The sequence below is a fragment of the Meles meles genome, chromosome 1 (genome assembly GCF_922984935.1).
Source record: "Meles meles chromosome 1, mMelMel3.1 paternal haplotype, whole genome shotgun sequence".
Classification (NCBI taxonomy): Eukaryota; Metazoa; Chordata; class Mammalia; order Carnivora; family Mustelidae; genus Meles; species Meles meles.
The window spans coordinates 101,423,000-101,443,865 of record NC_060066.1 but is presented as its reverse complement, the minus strand read 5'-3'; the positions used below and the strand labels follow the sequence as shown (position 1 = coordinate 101,443,865).

At 37.4% G+C, this 20,866-nt stretch overlaps 1 pseudogene; it reads left to right on the top strand.

Moving 5' to 3' along the window:
• Positions 1-20,182: 20,182 nt before the first annotated feature.
• Positions 20,183-20,702, top strand: LOC123948223 (annotated as a pseudogene).
• Positions 20,703-20,866: the final 164 nt, after the last annotated feature.

Below are 20,866 nucleotides of genomic sequence, written 5' to 3'. Positions count from 1 at the left end.
TATATGACACGAGAAAAAAATATGTATATATAAGCAAAAAAAAGGGAAGAACCTCATCAGAAAGAACCCCAAGTATAAGATTTATATATTATCAGGACAAACACAAATTCACAGAAACACTGACAGAAGGAAAAATCGGGAGAATGGTTATAGATTCTCAGTGTGGGTGAGGAATGTTATTTTGATTCTTCCTGAAGGTATCTTGATGTTTTTGTTAAGGGACTCAACTTTCCTAAGTTACAGGGGGATTAGAAACTGGTTTGCCTATAGGGGTAGCATTGATTGGGGAAAGGGGATTACCTTGAAGTTTAACTCTATATGTATAGTAGAAAATAAAAATTAAAAAAGAATAAACTAGACTAAACTAAGTTTAAATTTAAAAAGAATTAAAAAATTAGAAAAGCAAAAGTAAAACACGGGTGTATGTATCAAAAAGTTCAGGTTAGAAGGTTATTAAAGAATTTGATGTACTGGACATCTCAGTGTGATGGTAAATAGGTTAAAAATTATCTGTATGTATAAAAAAAAAGAACCAGAATATTGGTAAAGAGTTAAAAATAAAAGTTGTATTTATGAAGTAGTGGTGGTTGTTCTCTTGTAGTCTTTTTTTTTTTTTCTTCCTTCCTGGTTGGTTTTCTGGGGGAGGGGCCTGCCACGTGGGTTTTCAGACAATGATGTTCCCTGAGTTAGGTCCTCCGGCTCCCCTCAAGGGGGTGAGCTCTTTTTTTTTCAGGAAACTGTTTTTTTCAGCCTTTTGTTCTCTGGGGGTTTTTATGTTCTTTCATCTGCTTTCTCTCGCCTTGACAGCTTTTGATGGTTTTTGGAGGTTTGGAGGAGAGCAAACAGCACCCCAACCTCCCTCTCAGAGAGAAGCCTCAGACTGTTTTGGAAAAGCTGCTGGCTGAGTCGGTTCTGAGTCACTGTCCCTGGGGATTCAGGAGTTCCTTGTTGTACCCAAAACCAGGGCAGCGGTGGCTGTCTAGGCAGCTCCAGACCTCCAGAGAGGTTCCGAGCAGAGATCGCACACTGAGATTTTCCCGCTGTCCCGGGCTGGGAATGTCTGGTTTTTCTGGATGCCAGAGCTCCAGGCTAGCGTCTATGAGCACCTATCCCAAGGGAGGGTGTGGGACACGCGTGTTTCAGGATTGCCGTCTGGCCAGGCTCCCAGCCCCGCACGGGAGCCAGACCCCACTCGTTCTCGGGTGCGCTGGCATTCAGGCACACTGGCAGCTCAGGGACGGAGACCTGATTTCTCTGCCGCACTCTCTCTGGCTCCACACCAGGGGAGGCTGTCCTGGGTCCAGGGACTTAGGTCCCTGACCCTAACCGCCCAGGTTCCCACTATTACCCCCCGCGATCCTTTGCTGTTTGTTTTTTGAGTGCTTTCAACCAGACTCCAAGTTAATGCTGGTCCCCAGACGCAGAGCACTCTTGTGTTGGGGTGTTACTTTCCAATCGGTCACCTCTGGTGGCTCCCTCCCCCTTTTGTTTATCTTCCGATATCAGTCCGATGCTCCCAGTCTGCTTTACCTGCCACTGGCATCTTCTGCTCCTGTAGAGATCCAGACGTGTATAATTCTGATCTCAGGCTGATTTCATGGGTGGTTGGAGTTCTTTGGTAGGTAATCACCTCACTTTAGGGTACAGGTTGAAATGGTGCCTCCTCCTAGTTCCCCGCCATCTTGACCTCCTCCCATAATAACTTTTTAACTTGAACTTTTTTCATACATATACCTGTGTTTTTCTTTTTCTTTATTATTTTTTTTACTATACATATAGATATAAGCTGAGAGGTAATCCTCTTTCACTAATCAATACCACCCCTATATGTAAACCAGTTTTAATCTCCCTTTATCTCTGGAAAGTTGAGTCCTTTAACAAAGATATCAAGATACACCCAGGAGAACCAAAATAGCCTTCCTCACCCACATCGAGGATTTATAACCACCCTCCCATCTTTTACTTTTGTCAGTGTTTCAGCATATTTGTTACTGTTCTGGTATTATATAAATCTATACTTCTGGTTCATTTTGGCTGGGTTCTTTTTTTTTTTTTTCTTGTCATTTACTTTTGTTCGTCTTTTTGTTTGTCCATTTTTGTTTGAATACCTTATAAATCTAACCTCTGGGGCCCATTCTGGCTGGGTCTTCTCTCTCTCTCTCTCTCTTTCTCTCTCTCTTTTTCTTTTTCTTTTTTTTTTTTTCTTTATGGTGGTGCCTTCCAATTCCTCAGAAGTGTTCCAGGGTGCACCTTGCCTAGATTACGGTTGATATATCCAGTTACACATCCCCTCGACCACCTCTCATCAAAATGATGAGGAGGAGGGACACCCAACAGAAGAAAAATTCAGAGACTGCCCTCTCCATCAGAACTATTGGATATGGACATAAACAGTATGTCAGAAAGGGAATTCAGGGTAACAATCACCCAGGCAATGGTTAGGTTAGAGAAAACCATTAGTGACAACATAGAATCTCTAAGGGCAGATGTTAAAACCACCCGGGATGTAGTTAAAAATGATATCAATGAGATTTAATCTAATATAATACTCTAACAGCTAAGGTAACCAAGGAAGAAGATAAAATTAGTGATCTAGAGGACAAAATGATAGAGGAAAAGGATCAGGAAGAGGCCTGGAACAAATAGCTTAGAAGCCATGAAAACAGAATTAGGGAAATAAGTGATGCCATTAAACGTTCCAATGTCAGAATTATTGGGATCCCTGAGGGGGTGGAGAAAGAGAGAACACTAGAAGATACAGTTGAACAAATTCTGGATAAAAATGTTCCCAATCTATGGGATGGAACCAGTGCTTGTGTCCTAGAAGTAGAAAGAACACCCACCAAGCTCAATGAATCAAGAAAGGCCTCCAGACACTTGATTGTGAGACTAATGAATCATAATTTTAGACAAGAGCTTCTGAGGGCAGCTAAGGGGAAGAGATTCCTTATGTACAGAGTAAAGTTCATCAGAATAGCCTCAGACCTGTCCACAGAAACCTAGAAATCCAGAAAGGGCTGGAAGGACATATTTAGGGCACTAAATGACAAGAACATGCAGCCAAGAAGACTTTATCCAGCAAGGTTGACATTCAAAATGGATGGAGAGATAAAGAGCTTCCAAGACCAGCAAGGTTTAAAAGTATGTGACCACCAAGCTGACACTACAAGAAATATTAAGGGGGGTTCTATGAAAGAAGAAAGAACCCAAGAGTGACATAGAACAGAAATATACAGAGACAATCTCTATACAGAGTAATTTAAAGAAAAAGGAGCTTCTGTATATGGGGAAAAGCACTTCCTTACTAACAATAAACAGAAAGCTAGCCTGACATGTATTTTTGGGTAATATATGGTCAAGAATAAAGACCAAGAAAGCTTTGCCAAAAAAATCAGCCTACTCTTAAAGTAGGCTCTGAGAAATTGTAAAGGGTAAGTTATGAATTGTCTTCATAATCCTTCACCTTTTTTCCCAGCAATCTCCTTTCTCCTTCTTACATACCTGTTTTTGATTTTTTGTCTTTTATTAGAATTTATCTCTTAAGCCTTTTTGGGGGGAAGTGAGAATGTTTCCTGATCCACTCATCCTATATGGATTTTCTACAGGAAAGATTTGGTTCTCATTTCATGGAGGTATCAGTTCCTCACTCTGTTCCCTTCCTAGTGAGACTCCTAGAACAATATCACAGAATGAGAGAGTTCAAAACAATTTGGCCCTCACACTGTTTTTGGGCCCATGACTTATGGGAAAGCTCAGAGGCTGACTTTTAAGGAGCATTTATCCACTAGAAATAGGTAGAGAAAAGGTTAGAGTGACTGAAGGATAGAAGATCTCAGAGGAAGAAGTTGGTTGCTTCACTTTGACAATTGAGTAAAGTGTGGTGCCCAGTAAAACAATCTTCATGCACATGACACAAGCTACTCTGCTACTTGAGTCCAATGATAGGGGACTGGTAAATAGTTGATGGGAGTGCTCATCACACTTGCCTTTGTATCCTGGTTCAACCACTAACCATGTGACTTAAGTCTCAGTTTTCATCTGTCAAATACTGTGGACAATAATATTTAACACTTCAGATGCTTATGAAGATTAACAACACAATACATGCAAAATGCTAATGCTGAAATGCAGAAATATCTCCTCAAATGATGGTGTGAAGATGGTAGTGATAATCAAGATTATGTCAATATAGCCATAATCCAATCAAGCAATATGTCTACTCAGATCAAAGAAAATGTTATTTTAAATTTCAACTATCTCTTCCATTCATTCCTTTTATGCTATACTCATGCAGCTTCCTAGGTCAGGCTTACATACCTTTTGACCAGTCTTCATGCCTGCAGGCTTGTTCTTGCTTACCTGTCCTTCATTCTGCAGCCTCAGTTCTTTTGCCCTCACACCCATCCCTACACGTCTGAATCAGCCAGTCCCTCATGGTCCTGAGTATTGCCTGCATAAAAGTGTACAAAACCTGCACACACAGTTCACAGGCAACATGATGTCAATAAATATTCACAGGCAATATGATGTCAATAAAAACATATCTTTCAATAATAAGTCTAATGTGAATGTCCTAAATGCTCCTATAAAGTGGCACAGGGTTGCAGACTGGATAAAATGACAGGACCCATCAATATGTTGTCTACAAGAGACCCATTTGGAACCTAGGGATACATCCAGACTGAATGTGAAGAGATGGAGAAGCATCTTTCATGCCAGTGGGCCTCAAAAGAAACCTGGGGTGGAGAGTCTCATATCAGATTAGACTTCAGACTAAAGACTATAGTCAGAGACAAAGAAAGACATTACATCATTCTTAAAGAGTCTATCCACCAAGAAGATCTAACGATAATCAATATTTATGCCCCCAATATGGGAGCAGCCAACTACATAGGACAACTGTTAATCAAGGTAAAGAGTGATATTGATATGAATACATTAAAAGTAGGAGATCTTAACACACTACTCTCAGTTACAGACAGATCATCCATGATGAAAATAAATTAAAAAAAAAAAGAGCACTGAATGACACTTTGGACCAGATAGACCTCATAGATATATACAGAATATTCCACCCTAAAACAATAGAATATTCACTCTTCTCAAGTGCACATGAAACTTTTTCCAGAATAGACCACAAACTTGGTCACAAATCAGGGCTCAACAGATACCAGAAGATTGAGATTATTCCCTGCATATTCTCAGACCACAATGCTTTGAAACTCAACAATGAGAAAAACTTTGGAAGGAATTCAGACACTTGGGAGCTAAAGACCACCCTGCTTAAGAATGTTTGGATCAACCAGAAAATCAAAGAAGATCTTAAACAATTCAGGGAACCCAATGAGAATGAAGACATGTTGGTCCAAAACCCGTGGGATATGGTTAAGGTGGTCCTAAGGGTGAAACACATAGCCATCCAAGCCTTCCTCAAAAAAATTGAAAAATCTAGAATACACCAGCTTTCTTTACACCTTAAAGAACTGGAAAATCAACAACAAATTAAGCCAACCCCACACACAAGACAGGAAATAATCAAGATTAGAGCAGAGATCAATGAGATAGAAACTAGAGATATAGTAGAACACATAAATGATACGAGAAGCTGGTTCTTTCAAAGAATCAATTATATTGAAAAACCACTGGCCAAACTAATCCCAAATAGAGAAGGCCCGAATTAATAAAATTATGAAAGAAAAGGGAGAGATCATGACTAACACCAAGGAAATAGAAACAATCATCAGAAATTATTATCAACAGTTATATGCCAGTAAGTTAAGCAACCTAGATGAAATGGATTCATTTCTGGAAACATATAAACTTCCAAAAGGGAATCAGGAAGAAATTGACAACCTGAATAGACGAATATCTAGTAAAAAAAAAAGAAGCAGTGATGAAAAACATCCCAAAAACAAGATCCCAGTACCTGACAGATTTCCTGAAGAATTCTACCAAATACTCAAAGAAGAAATAATACCTATTCTCCTGAAGCTGTTTAAAAAAAAATAGAAACAAAAAGAAAACTTCCAGACTCTTTTTATGAAGCCAGCATTACCCTAATCTCCAAACCAGGCAAAGACACCACCAAAAAGGAGAATTTCAGACCAATATCGCTGATGAATAAAGATGCCAAGATTCAACAAGATCCTAGCTAATAGGATCCAACAGTATATTAAAAAGATCAGCCACCATGACCACGTGGGATTTATCCATTGGAAGCAAGAGTGGTTCAACATTTGCAAATCAATCAATGTGATAGAATGAATCAATAAGAGAAGAGAGAAGAACCACATGGTCCTCTCAATTGATGCAGAAAAAGCAATTGACAAGATACAACATCCTTTCCTAATTAAAACAATTCAAAGTAAAGGGATCGAGGGAATATTCCTCAATTTCATAAACTCTATCTGTGAAAAACCCACAACAAATATCATCCTCAATGGGGAAAAGCTGACAGCCTTCCCTTTGAGATCAGGAACACCACAAGCATGTCCACTCCCACCACTGTTATTCAACATAGTACTAGAAGTCCTAGCAACAGCAATCAGCCAACAGAAAGAAATAAAAGGTATTCAAATTGGCAAAGAGGAAGTCAAACTCTCTCTCTTTGCAGAGACATGATACTTTATATGGAAAACCCAAAAGGCTCCACCCTCAAACTACTAGAACTCATACAACAATTCAGTAATGTGGCAGTATGCAAAATTAATGTATAGAAATGAGTTGTTTTCTTATACATGAACAATGAAAATTTTGAAAGGGAAATTAGAGAATTAATTCCATTTACTATAGCACCAAGAACCATAAGATACCTGGGAATAAACCTAACGAAGGAGGTAAAGGATCTGTACTCGAGAAATGACAGAACACTCATGAAAGAAATTTCAGAAGACATAAAAAGATGGAAAAGCATTCCATGCTCATGGCTCAGAAGAATAAACATTATTAAAATGTCTATACTGTCTCGAGCAATCTATACTTTCAATGCCATCCTGATCAAAATTCCATGGCATTTTTCAAAGTGATGGAACAATCATTAAAATTTGTATGGAACCAGAAGAGACCCCAATATGCTAAGGAAATGTCAAAAAAGAAAAACAAAACTGGGGGCATCATGTTGCCTGATTTCAAGCTTTACTACAAAGCTGCGATAACCAAGACAGCACAGTACTGGCACAAAAACAGACACATAGACCCATGGAATGGAGTAGAGAGCCCAGATATGGACCCTCAACACTATCTTCAAATAATCTTTAATAAAGCAGGGAAAAAGTATCCAATGGATAAAAGACAGCCTCTTCAATAAATGGTGATGGGAAAATTCTACAGCTATGTATAGAAGAATGAAACTCAACCATTCTCTTATACCATACACAAAGATAAACTCGAAATGGATAAAAGACCTCAATGTGAAGCAGGAATCTATCAAAATCCTAGAGGAGAACATAGGCAGTAACCTCTTCGACATCAGCAACAGCAACTTCTTTCAAGATATGTCCTCAAAGGCAAAGGAAAGAAAAGTGAAAATGAAGTTTTGGGACTTCACCAAGATCTTCTGGACAGCAAGGAAACAGTCAATAAAACAAAGAGGCAACCCAAAGAATGGGAGAAGATATCTGCAAATGACACTACAGACAAAGGACTGATATCCAAGATCTATAGAGAACTCCTCAAATTCAATACACAAAACAGATAATCATGTCAAAATAATGGACAGAAGACATGAACAGACACTTCTCCAAAGAAGACATACAAATGGCTAACAGACACATGAAAAAATGTTCATCATCATTAGCTATCAGGGAGATTCAAATCAAAACCATATTGAGATATCACTTTACCCCAGTTAGAATGGCCAAAATCAATAAGACCATAAACTCGTGCTGTAGAGGATGTGGAGAAAGGAGAACCCTCTTACACTGTTGGTGGGAATGCAAGTTGGTGCAGCCACTTTGGAAAACAGTGTGGAGATTCCTTAAGACATTAAAAATAGAGCTACCTTATGATCCTGCAATTGCACTGCTGGGTATTTATCCCAAAGATACAGATGTAGTGAAAGAAGGACCATCTATACCCCAATGTTCATAGCAACAATGGCCACAGTGGCCAAAGTGTGAAAAGTACCAAGATGTCCTTCAACAGATGAATGGATAAAGAAGATACGGTCCACATATACAATGGCGTATTATGTTTCCATCAGAAAGGATGAATACACATTTTTTTTTAATCAATGTGGACAGGTCTGGAGGAGTTTATGCTGAGTGAAATAAGTCAAGCAGAGAGAGTTGATTATCATATGGTTTCACTTACTTGTGGAACATAAGGAATAACATGGAGGACATTGGAAGAAGGGGAGAAGTGAGGTGGGGGAAATTGGAGAGGGAGACAAACCATGAGAGACTGTGGACTCTGAGAAACAAACTGAAGGTTTTGGAGGGGAAGGGTTGAGGGACTTGGGTGAGCCTAGTGATGGATATTAAGGAAGGCACATATTGCATGGAGTACTGTGTGTGGTCCATAAACAATGCATTGTAGAACACTGAATAAAAATCAAATTAAATTAAATTAAAAAATGAATTTAATGAACCATTTAATATCAGATTAGCTATGAATAACCTAACTGAATCTTAAAAATTAGAAGATTTTCTAGAAAGAATCATAGAGAATAGTTCATAAATCATCTTATAAATAGAAAAACTGAGACAATATGATAGAGGATAAGAGACTTGGAAGAAAGCAAGAAAATGTCTAGTGAATATTTAGTTTAAGTCCAAGAGAAAATGAGAAGAGATTGACTTTAGGGATAATTTGAAGAAATAATGGAAAAGACTTTTCCAAACTGATGATAAGTATTACTGAATAGACTTGAAATGCTCAATAAAATATACAAATAAGAAATTGTAGTAAAATGGTAATTATTATTTTTTAAGTAATAAAATCAGCAGGGATAGAAGAAAGAGGAAGACTTCAAAAGAATGAAAATTTTACTGGAAATTATCTTAGTTTTCAAAAGAATGCTGTAAGACTATACTTTGTTCATTTCTTATTCAACAAATATTTATTGTTATAAACAGTTTTAGAGAGTAAGTATTGAAAGTGAACAAAAAGAAGAAATAATGAAATATATAAACCAAAAATGTAGTATGTCAGAATATTTCTGCTTACTTCAGCGGTGAGAGTAACAGTGACTGAATTTACCTTCTCATTTGAACTAAGAACTAGACAAATATATGAAAGAATGGTGTGCAAAACATCAATCTCAGACAAAGACAGACCTATAGTTATTTTGGTCTACTACCTGGAAAGATTTTGTAGGTTGTGATATAATAAGAAGATCCAGGTGGAGCCTCAGGGTGCCAGAATTTAATAGAGAGAGCTGGGACAGGTCAACATAGTTCAAATATGCTGGGAAAACTAATGGAGACAAGAGAGCTCCAAAGGCAGAGCACCAGATTTTTACAGCTGCCACTCAGTATACCTTTGAGTATTTAGCTGAGTACAGTTCATGTACATCTGAGTACACATGACAAAACTACATAAGGCTACAAAATGAATCCCCCCAAATAAGCCTCAAAACCCAGAGACAAGATTAGACTTAGAATAATTCCTGTTCCATTGGTTCAACCAACAAGGAGATCTAACAATTACAAATATTTATGTCCCTAACATGGGAGCAATTATATAAGCCAATTAAAAACAAAATTAAAGAAATACATTGATAATAATGCAATAAGAACTTTAACACTCCATTCACTGTAATGGGCAGATCATCTAAGCAGAAGATCAACAAGGAAACAAGGGCTTTGAATGACACATTGGAACAGATAGACTTCACAGATATATTCAGACCATTCCATCCTAAAGCAACAGAACACACATTCTTCTTGACTGAACATGGAACATTCTCCAGAATAGATCACATACTGGGTCACAAATCAGGTTTCAACCAGTACAAAAAGATTGGGATCATTCCCTGAATATTATCAGACCACATTGCTTTGAAACTTGAACTCAGTCACAACAGAAAAGTGAGAAGGAACTCAAATACAGAGAGGTTAAAGAGCATCCTATTCAAGAATGAGTGAATCAACCAGGAAATTAAATAATTTTAAAAATCATGGAAACAAATGAAAATGAAAGCACAATTGTTATAAAACCTTTGGGATACAACAAAGGTGGTCCTAAGAGGAAGTTTGTAGCAATAAAAGCCTTTCTCAAGTAACAAGAAAGATCTCAAATACACAACCTAACATTCCACTTAACAGAACTGGAGAAAGAACAGCAGGACAGCCTAAACCTAGCAGGAGAAGAGAATTAATAAAGACTAGAGCAGAAATCAATGAAACACAAACCAGAAGAACAGTAAAACAGATCAATGAAACTAGGAGCTGGTTCTTTGAAAGAATTAATAAGATTGATAACCCCCTGGCCAGACTTATCAAAAAGAAAAGACAGAGGACCCAAATAAAAATCATGAATGGAGGAGGAGAGACCACAACCAACACCGAAAAAATAAAATTATAAAAACTTATTATGAGCAACTATAGGCCAACAAATTAGACAATCTGGAGGAAATGGATGCATTCCTAGAGATGTATAAACTACCAAAACTGAAACAGGAGGAAATAGAAAACCTGAACAGACCCATAACTAGCGAGGAAATTGAAGCAGTAATCAAACATCTCCCAACAAATAAAAGGCCAGGGCTTGATGGCTTCCCAGGGGAATTATACTAAACATTAAAGAAAAATAAATACCTGTTTTTCTGAAGCTGTTTCAAAAAATAGAAATGGAAGGAAAACTTCCAAACTCATTCTGTGAGGTCAGCATTACCTTGATCCCAAAACCAAAAAAAAAAAAAAAAAAAAAAAAAAAGACCCCACCAAGAAGGAGAAGTATAGAGCAATATCTCTGATGAATATGGATGCAAAAATTCTCACCAAGATATTAACCGGTAGGGAGTGCTGGTGGCTCAGTCAGGTAAGTGTCTGACTTTGGCTCAGGTCGTGATCCCAGGGTCCTGGAATGGAGCCCCATGTGGAACTCACTGTCCAGTGGGGAGTCAGCTTTTCCCACTGCCTCTCCCTCACCCAAGCTGTGCTCTTTCTGTGTCTCTCTCAAATAAATAAAATATTAAAAAAATAAAGATATTACCCTATGGATCCAAAAGTATATTGAAAGGATTATTCAATACAACCAAGTGGGATTTATTCCTGGGCTGCAAGGGCAGTTCAACATCCACAAATTGATCAGTGTGATACTCTGCATTAATTTTTAAAAAAAAGGACAAGAAGCATAAGATCTTCTCAATAGATGCAGAAAAAGCATTTTACAAAGTACAACATCCTCTCTTGATTAATACTCTTCACTGTGTAGGGATAGAGAGAACATACTTCAATATCATAAAAGCCATATATGAAAAGCCCACATAGAATTTAATTCTCAATGGGGAAAAACTGAGAGCTTTTCTCCTAAGGTCAGGAACACAATAGGATTGTCTACTCTCACCATTGTTGTTCAATGTGGCAACATTAGCCCTAGTAATATTACTAATATTACTAATATATATCAGACAACAAAAAGAAACAGAAGACATTCAGATCCGCAAAAAAGAAGTCAAACTCACTCTTCACAGATGACATGATAGAAAACCCAAAGACTCCACACTCAAATTGATAGAACTCATATAGGAATTCAGCAAAGTGGCAGGATATAAAATCAATGCACACTGGACACTTGGGTGGCTCATTCTGTTGGGCATCTGCCTTTAGCTCAAGTCATGATCCCAGTGACCTGGGTTCAAGTCCTGTGTCAGAGTTCCTGCTCAGTGGAGAGCCTGGTTCTCTCTCTCTTTCTCTCTCTCTCTCTTTCTGACAAATAAATAAGTAAAATCTTTAGAAAAAACAAAAAATAAAATCAATGCACAGAAATCCATTGCATTTCTATATACTAACAATAAGACAAAATAAAGAGAAATTAAGGATTCAATCCCATTTACAACTGCTTCAAAAACAATGTTACCTAGGAATAAACCTAATCAAAGAGGCAAAGTCTCTGTACTCAGAAAACTATAGAACACTCATGAAAGAAATTGAGGAAGAGTCAAAGAAATGAAAAAAAAAGTTTATGCTCATGGATTGGAAGAACAAATATTGTTAAAATGTCTAGGCTACTTAGAGCGACCTATACATTCAATGCAATCTTGATCAAAATCCTGTCAACTTATTCACAGAGCTGGAACAAATAATCCTAAAAGTTGTATGGAACCTAAAAAGATGGGTAGAAGACATGAACAGACATTTCCCAAAGAAGACATCCAAATGGCCAACAGACTTATGAAAAAAAAAAATACTCAACGTCAGGAAAATACAAATCAAAACCACAATGAGATATGACCTCATACCAGCCAGATGGCTAAAATTAACAAATCAGGAAACAATGGGAGAAAGGGGAACCCTCCTACACTGTGGGAATGCAGGCTAGTGCAGCCACTCTGGAAAACAGTATGGAATTTTTTCAAAATGCTAAAAATAGTTACCCTATGACTTAGCAATTGCACTAGTGGGTACTCACCCCAGAGATACAAATGTAGTGATCTGAAAGGGTACTGACAGCCCAGTGTTTATAGCAGCAATGTCCAATGTCCACAATAGTCAAACTATGGAAAGAGGCCAGATGTCTACTGACAGATGAATGGATAAGGAAGATGTGCTATACACACACACACACACACACACACACACACAATGCAATACAACTCAGCCATCAAAAAACGAAATCTTGCTTTTTTGCCACAATGTGGATGGAACTAGAGGGTATTATGCTTAGCAAAATAAGTCAATCAGAGAAAGACAATTATCATATTATCTCACTCATACGTGGAATTTAAGAAACAGAGGAACATAGGGGAAAGGAGAGAAAAATAAAACAAGATGAAACCAGAGAGGGAGACAAACTATAAGAGACTCTTAAACATAGGAAACAAACTGGGAGTTGCTGGAGGGGATAGTGGTGGGGATGGGGTAACTGGATGATGGGCATTAAGGAGAGCATGTGATGTAATGAGCACTGGTTATAAGACTGATGAATCACTGAACTCTACCTCTGAAACTAATAATACACTACATGTTAATTAACTGAATTAAAAAAAAATCCTGTTCTCACATACCAGAGAAGAAAATCTTAGAATACATGGAGCATCAAATAGAATACTCAGAAGAGTAAAATCCATCAGCAAGGCCAAAGTAACCCTAAACTACATGATGCTCTGCAGTAGTCTAACAAAAGTGAAAAGCTAGCCCAAAAACAATCAAAATTACTCCAAGTGACATAAACAAAGCTCAAGAATATTTACAGAAATACAAAACTATTTAGCATCCAAAAAACTTAAATCACAATTTCAGTAAAAGAAAAAAAAATTCCAGCAAAGAAACAGGGAGAAAAATATAAATGAAAAAATAAATCAATCTAAAGAAACTGTCCTAGAAATGAGAAGAGTGTCATGATTAATATATAAAAACATTAAAATAGTTATTACAAATGTAGTCTACATGCTAAGAGAAATAATTGAACATATAAAGTTAAAGATTTAGAAAACTAAAATATTTAAAAAAAAACATATTAATAAAAGCTATAATTTCTTATCTAGAAATTATACTGGACAAAATTAACGGAAAATTAGATATTTTGGAAGAAAAGATTAGTTAACTCGAAGACATCACAACAGAACTATCTAAAGTGAAGCCTACAGGCAGAAAATAATTTTTTAAAAATCTGAACAGGACATTGCTGAGAAGTGAGACAACTTCAAACAGCCTCATATATGTGTAATTGAGTATTCAAAGAAGAGGAAATAAAGGGTGGAAGGATAATTTGAAATAATAATGGTTGAAATTTTTCCAAATTTGATGAAAATATAAATGTAGAACCAAGAAGCTCACATACACCAGATACATTAAGAAAATTATAGAAAGTCACATTATAGTCAATGTGCTTTGATTCTGCAATGAAAAGATTATCTTAAAAGCATCCAAAGTGAAAAATAAACATTATGTACAAAGAACAATGATATAAGTGACTATTTCTTCTCTGAATCAATACTATCCAGAAAACAGTTTAGCAGCATCTTTAATGTACTGAAAGACTAAAGCTGACAACCTGGAATTCTATTCTCAGAGATAACTATCTTTCCAAGACAAAGAAAAAAGACATTCTGACACATAAAAGCTAATAGAATTTATCACCAGCAGAATTGCATTATAAGAAATATGAGAGGACACCCTTCAGGTAGAATGAAAACAACTCCAGATGGAAATGATCTAGACAAAGGAATGAAGAGCGTCAGAAATGGTCACTACATGGATAAATAAAGTTTTTTTTTATTATTATTAGTAAATTCCCTTAAAAGGTAGTTGTATATCCATAGTAAAAATAGTAACCCTATATCTAGGGGTTTATTTCCTATGTGGAATTTTATCACATATGTGAAATATATGACACCCATGGCACCAAAGCCAAGAAAGGAGAAATGGAAGTAAACTATTATAATGGGAAATGGTATTATAAAGTGAAGTGCTCCTTCACCTGCAGGTAGATTGTGATAAGTTAACAATGTGCACTATAAACCTAAATGATCTGAAGATATTAAGAAAATGATACAGTTAACACATAATCATAAAAGATTCCCAATTAATCTAAAAGACGTCAGAGTTGGAGTAAATGGAACACCTACTTTATTCCATCTCATTGATGTTAGGTGAGGTCAGAGTCTCACTTCTCCAAGGTGCCCTGCTGATGTGAGCAAGGAAGATGGGATGCAGTAGGCTGGGACTAAGTGTGTTATCCTAGGGCCTGTCTGGCATAGCCCTTTACATCTAATCAGTGTTTGCTGGGGATGGGGTCTTCCCTGACACTAACCCCTACCTGCTTCTTTGGGCAAGGGCTTGTAGGATCAGCTCCCTACTTGGCCCCCCAACACAATCTTGTGCAGAAATTAGAAGGCCCTGCTTCTCTCAGGCACAACCAGAAGTGTATCTCCTGCCTGGCCCAGCAGTATAGTTGGGTGCCTTCCCTGCTTCTATAGTGCACTGAGGTGCAGGTAGAAAATCAACTTCCCATTCTACTATGCTGAAATTCTTGTGGGGGTGCAGTTTTTCTGTTGGTGTTTAACTGAAGAAGTATGAATATTATCAAAAATAACGCCCAGTTGTTATCTTTAGCCAGGGTATTAGGATTTACTTGCAGCATTTTTATTTGTGCCTTTTAGAGTTGTGGGTTGAAGGTTTCTGCAGCCCTTTTTCTAATATTTATGGGATGCAATAAGGAAATCTAAGGAACTCATTTCTGTGTCCTTAAGTCCCAAGATCATAAGTCAGCCAGCTTTCTTTATTCCAGTTTTCAGTTTTTCTATGTTTTTTTTTTTTTTGTATTATATCTAAAACATTTTAAGTGGGAGGACTTGAATAGGGCAAATCCATCTTGATGGAATTGGTAGAGCTTTACCTGAATTTTTAAAGAGCTCTTTGATGGCCACAGGTCAAGAGTGACAGTGGGACATTTTGCTATTTTGTAGGCCCCTCTGAATTCATTAGATAGGATGGCAGTTGTCAGGTGGCAGCTGTTAACCATCAGAGACAAAGGAGATGTGGCTGAATTTTTGAAGTAGTGATAAAACAGACAACACCATGAAATTCTTTGGCATTTGTTAATTTATCATGATGTTTCTAGAACTGAAATAAATGGGCAGTCAATGAAAGCCTAGGTCAATTTGAGAAGGAAAACTGTGGTCTGGAGAACGAAAGTCTCATTTGAATCATTGTAAGTGATTCATGATCACTCAACCAATTCTCAGGCTCAAGCCCATTCACAAACTGAGACTTCCTCAAGAAAGAGAGGTCAGAACTTGGAGCAAGAACCCTGTACCTTGCCAAAAATATATACTGTAAATCAAATGTCAGGGATCTTGTCCTCTTCAGGCCAAGGTGGTGAGTATTTGAGGTTTATGGCAAATACTCAAAACACCAATTGTGGAGCATGTAAGCAGCTATAGACTATGTAAATGAAGGGACATGGCTGTGTTGAAACAAAACTTTATTTACCAAAAAACCTCACTGAGCCAGATTTGGCTTGTGAGCCATTGTTTGCCAATCCTTCTGTAAAGCATGCTACTGACCTTCATCCAAAGGACCTGAAGTTATTTACCATGGTGACTATGCACTGAGAAAAAGGAAATAACTGCACTTTCAGTTATTACAGGACACTGACACTGAACTGTCACTAATTCCTTGAGATCCAAAGCAATGTTGTGATCCAATAATTGGTGAAGTTTAGAGGACAGATGATTAATGAAGTTTTGTACCTGTTCAATCTTAGAGTAGATATATATCTTTGGAGCCAACCAATAGTATTGTCCCTAATTCTGAAATGCAAAGATGAAATAGTCACATTTAGTAACTAGCAGAACCTCACCCTGGTTCCCTGACAAGTGGAGCAAAAGCTACAATTATAGTGCTAAGTGCAAGCCCCTGAATGGGTTTCAAACTAAAAGGTAAACCAGAAGTAATATGGAGAATTCAATTCAATTTCAGAGAAGTGTTAACCACTAATTCCCAGAAAGATACAAGTGTGGTGATTTATGTCACATCACAATTCAACTTAGATAATTGGTCTCAGATAGTGAAAATGGATTCAAATAAACGTAAACAAGTGGTTTCTATATATAATTGCTATTTCAAGACATGGCTTTGGAGCTCAAGCAAACCAACATAGGCAATGGCACCTGTATGCCCTATTGAACTGATGAATTTGCCCCATATCTCTTGGTACTGAACACTGCACCACGTTTGGCCCATGCAGCAGAGAAAGTAGCACATCGTTGTTGTCTTGGTATCACCTGCTCTCTCAGGTATCACTCCCTTTCCAGCCCTCTGTTATAATCTAGTCTTCTGGAACTATGATTTCCACTCTGTTCCACTGACATCACCCTAATCTATTACACAGATGCTATCATGGTGATAAAAGTAGCAACTATCTTATACATTTTGGTGAGATATATGTCTAGTGGCTAGGAGAAAAATCCCACTAAAATTCAAGGACATGCTACCTCTGCAAAATGTTAAAGCACAGTGTTCCAAGATGTGTCAAGATATATTTTGCAAGGAGAGGGTCAAGTTGGTGCATCTGCTCCCTCTTCTCATTAAGAAAAAGTTGCAAGCCTTAGTGGGCCTCTTTAGATTTTAGAATCAACTTGTATCTCATTTGAGAATGTTATTCCAATCAATTTAATCCAGAAGGCTGTAGGTTTACATGTGGCTCGGGAAAAAAACTCTGTAAAGGTCCTGACGGCTGTTTATGCTGCTTTGTAACCTGGGGTGTTTGAAGTATCTATGGGGGCAGACAGGACCCTGCAAGGAATCTTTTATAGACTTTAGGGGTGAATCACAACGCAGACCTTTACAACTTTGGAGCATAGCCATACAAATGACTATAGATCATTATTTTTTTTTTCTTTTAAAAAGAAGATTTGACTGTAACCATGGCACCTAGAACAGGGCCCGAAGCACAGTATGTACACAATATAAACTTGTTGAAGGCAAGCACAAACTAGAGCGAACATGAGCTTTGGTTCTACAATTTAAAAGTGTTAATAAATCTCTCAGTTATAAATTTAAACCATTTGCCAAACTAAATAAATTATGGAGCTTATATTTCTAACATCTTCACTTAGTGTCTTTTATAAATTTTCCATAATAAAATTTCAAAGCTCGCGGCAGTGTGCAGCATAATCTTCAAGCATGTATTGTTTCTAATGCACATTTCATGTCAAAAGGCAACGTCTAATTACATTTATTTCTAAATATTAGTCCCAAATTATTCTAACATGGTACTAAGCACATTGTTATTTCAGTGAAGGTAACATTAGCAACTGGGGTTGACTCCTATTTACATTAAATAGGCTGGATGTTTAACCCACAGTATGGCATTTATCAAAAATATAAGGCTTAATTCTCAAAATTATGATTATTAATTTTCAAGTTATAATTTTTTGACACATGCAGGTTTTCTTTTTATTTCATCACTCTTTTCAGTTACTTTTTAGCTATCCCAGTATCTTTATATAACTAGTCACAAATATCAACAATTGTTATCTCTTATATATTGATGATGAATTATATGACAGTTCTTTTTAATTCTTCTGATTAAAAATTTCCATAAAATACACTAGATTTCAAATGCCCTTCAAAGTGAGTTTGTGTTATTGAAGTTTGCGAGCTGGAACTTAAGAGGCAACCAAGAAAGTAATAAGTTGATGCTGCTATTCATTCTCCTGGGTTGTCTTTCCCTTTTCTTTTCAGTTATCACTATTTTACATACATATACTTCAATGCCTAGTCAAGAAACATTTTTTTTTTCATGTTTTACCTGGGGATTTAAGTCAGTTAAGATGTTTTCCTTTTTATAACTCCTTTTTAAAAATATCATTATTTTAAACTGAAAATATAAAAGAAGAGTGAAGAGGACAGTAGAGAGGACAAGAATTGGAACAAGGTAAAATTGGTTTTCATTCTTACTGTTTTCATGATGGAACACTGCTTCTCTCATTAGTGTCATATATAGTTTTGACATTTATAATCCCTTCCATGTCAATTGCTATAAATACGAGGCAAATATTAAGCTTACTTCTAAAAATTTTGTCTTTCTGTGGGATGCCTGGCTGGCTCAGTCAGTAGAGCATGCAACTCCTCTCTCTCTCTTTTTTCTTTTATTTGTTTGATAATGCAACTCTTGATATGAGGAATGTAAGTTTGAGCCCCATGTTAGGTGTTGATATTACTTAAAAATAAAATTGTAGGGCACCTGGGTGGCTCAGTTGGTTATGCATCTGCCTTTGGCTCAGGTCATGATTCCAGGATCCTGGGACCGTGCTCAGCAGGGAGTCTGCCTCTCCCTCTCCCTCAACATGCCCCCACCCCCATGCTTGCTCTCTCTCTTACTTGCACACAAAAATAAAATCCTTAAAAATAAAATAAAATCTTAACAAAATAAAAATGAAAGTTTTGTTTCTATTTTATAAATTTTCAATATCTAACACACAGCTGAATTCCATACATCCTAGGCCGTAAATAAATACACATATAGGCAATTAAATTTCCTCTGCTCTGAATAAATACTTTAAGGGAGATTCATTGGTCACCATATGAAAACCTTTCCAAAGGGCTTTGAACTGTTTTTCTACTGATTCATTGAGAATGTAGTCAGAATAGAGATTGATAAATTCCTTCCTGTTTTTATTTATAATTGGAATTTTATCACCATTTTCCTTTAGATCCTACATCATGGGATTGCCAAAGTCTCTCTTTGAGATGTCTGGAAAGTGATCATCATATCATCTTTCACATTCCCTTCATATTCCAATAATCATTTAAACTCTGATATAGGACAGGGTGAGATTCTCCCAGGTCAGGAACAGTTTCTTTTCCCCCCATTAGCTTCCTGTAGCAACCACGGGAAAATGTATATCCAGTATGGTTATTGTAAATAGCCAGACCCAGCACTATGCCAATCAGAGTGAACTGACCTTCAGTTTCAAAAGAGGATGGATTAAAACCAAAACAATTTTGTAGATTCATCATATGCGAACATACCCATATCTGGATTGAAGATTTCCTTCACAACCCACTGTAAAATTTCTTTAGAAACAGCTCCCTCATCAAGTGATCTATGTGGACTATGGACAGTCAACAATACATAATTCAAAGCTGCACTATTGCAACTGCAGCAACTGTTGTTGCATTATCGCGCTATTGCTAATATATTATTCGGGTACTCGATCACTGTTTTTTTGTATTGCCCATCCTGTACCAGAAACATTTTCTTTTATTGTTACTTGCTTTTCAGCCAATTAAATTGTATATTTGTTTTCCTATTAAAAAAAATTACAGGGGCGCCTGGGTGGCTCAGTGGGTTAAAGCCTCTGCCTTTGGCTCAGGTCATGATCCCAGGTTCCTGGGATCGAGCCCCCCATCAGGCTCTCTGCTCAGCAGGGAGCCTGCTTCCTCCTCTCTCTCTGCCTGCCTCTCTGCCTACATGTGATCTTTGTCTGTCAAATAAATAAATAAAATCTTTAAAAAAATTACAATAAAAAAAAGTCCTTCTCCAGCTACTGCACTCCGCAGTAGACCTCATGGGTCATGTCCTCCGTGGGAAGAGAAAGGACGTTGGCTCGGTGTTGCATGCACATGGAGTATTGCAAAGGGGCAGCGCCTCTGCGCCCCAACACTGCGCCAAGTGGCATGACTACATCAAGGGCATCGTGAAGGACGTTATCCATGACCCAGCCCAGGTGCACCCCTCGTCAAGGTTGTCTTCTAGGATCCATACCAGTTTAAGAAGCAGATGATGGTGTTCATCATCATTGAGGACATCCACACTGACCACTTCATGTACTGCAACAAGAAAGCCCAGCATAACATAGGCAATGTGCTTCCGGTGGACACTATGCCCTGGGGCACTATCGTGTGCTGTCTGAAGGAGAAGCCTGTTGACTGGGGCAAGTTGCCCCGAGCCTTGGGAAACTATGTCACTGTTGTGTCCCACAACCCAGAGACCAACAGACTCAAGTGAAGCTGCCCTCAAGCTCAAAGAAGCTCAAAGCTTCTTTGACCTCAAGCTCAAAGAAGGTCATTTATTTCTTTCTTGTCTAATAAATCCTTGCATTCCATAATATCATGATCTTTTCTTCTCTTCTTTTAATCTTCTAAAAACTTTATTGTTTTCCCTTTCACATTTATATTAACAATCAACCTTGAACTGATGTTTGCACATGAGAGTAATTATGGTGATAATTTTTATTCCAAGGGAAAAAAGT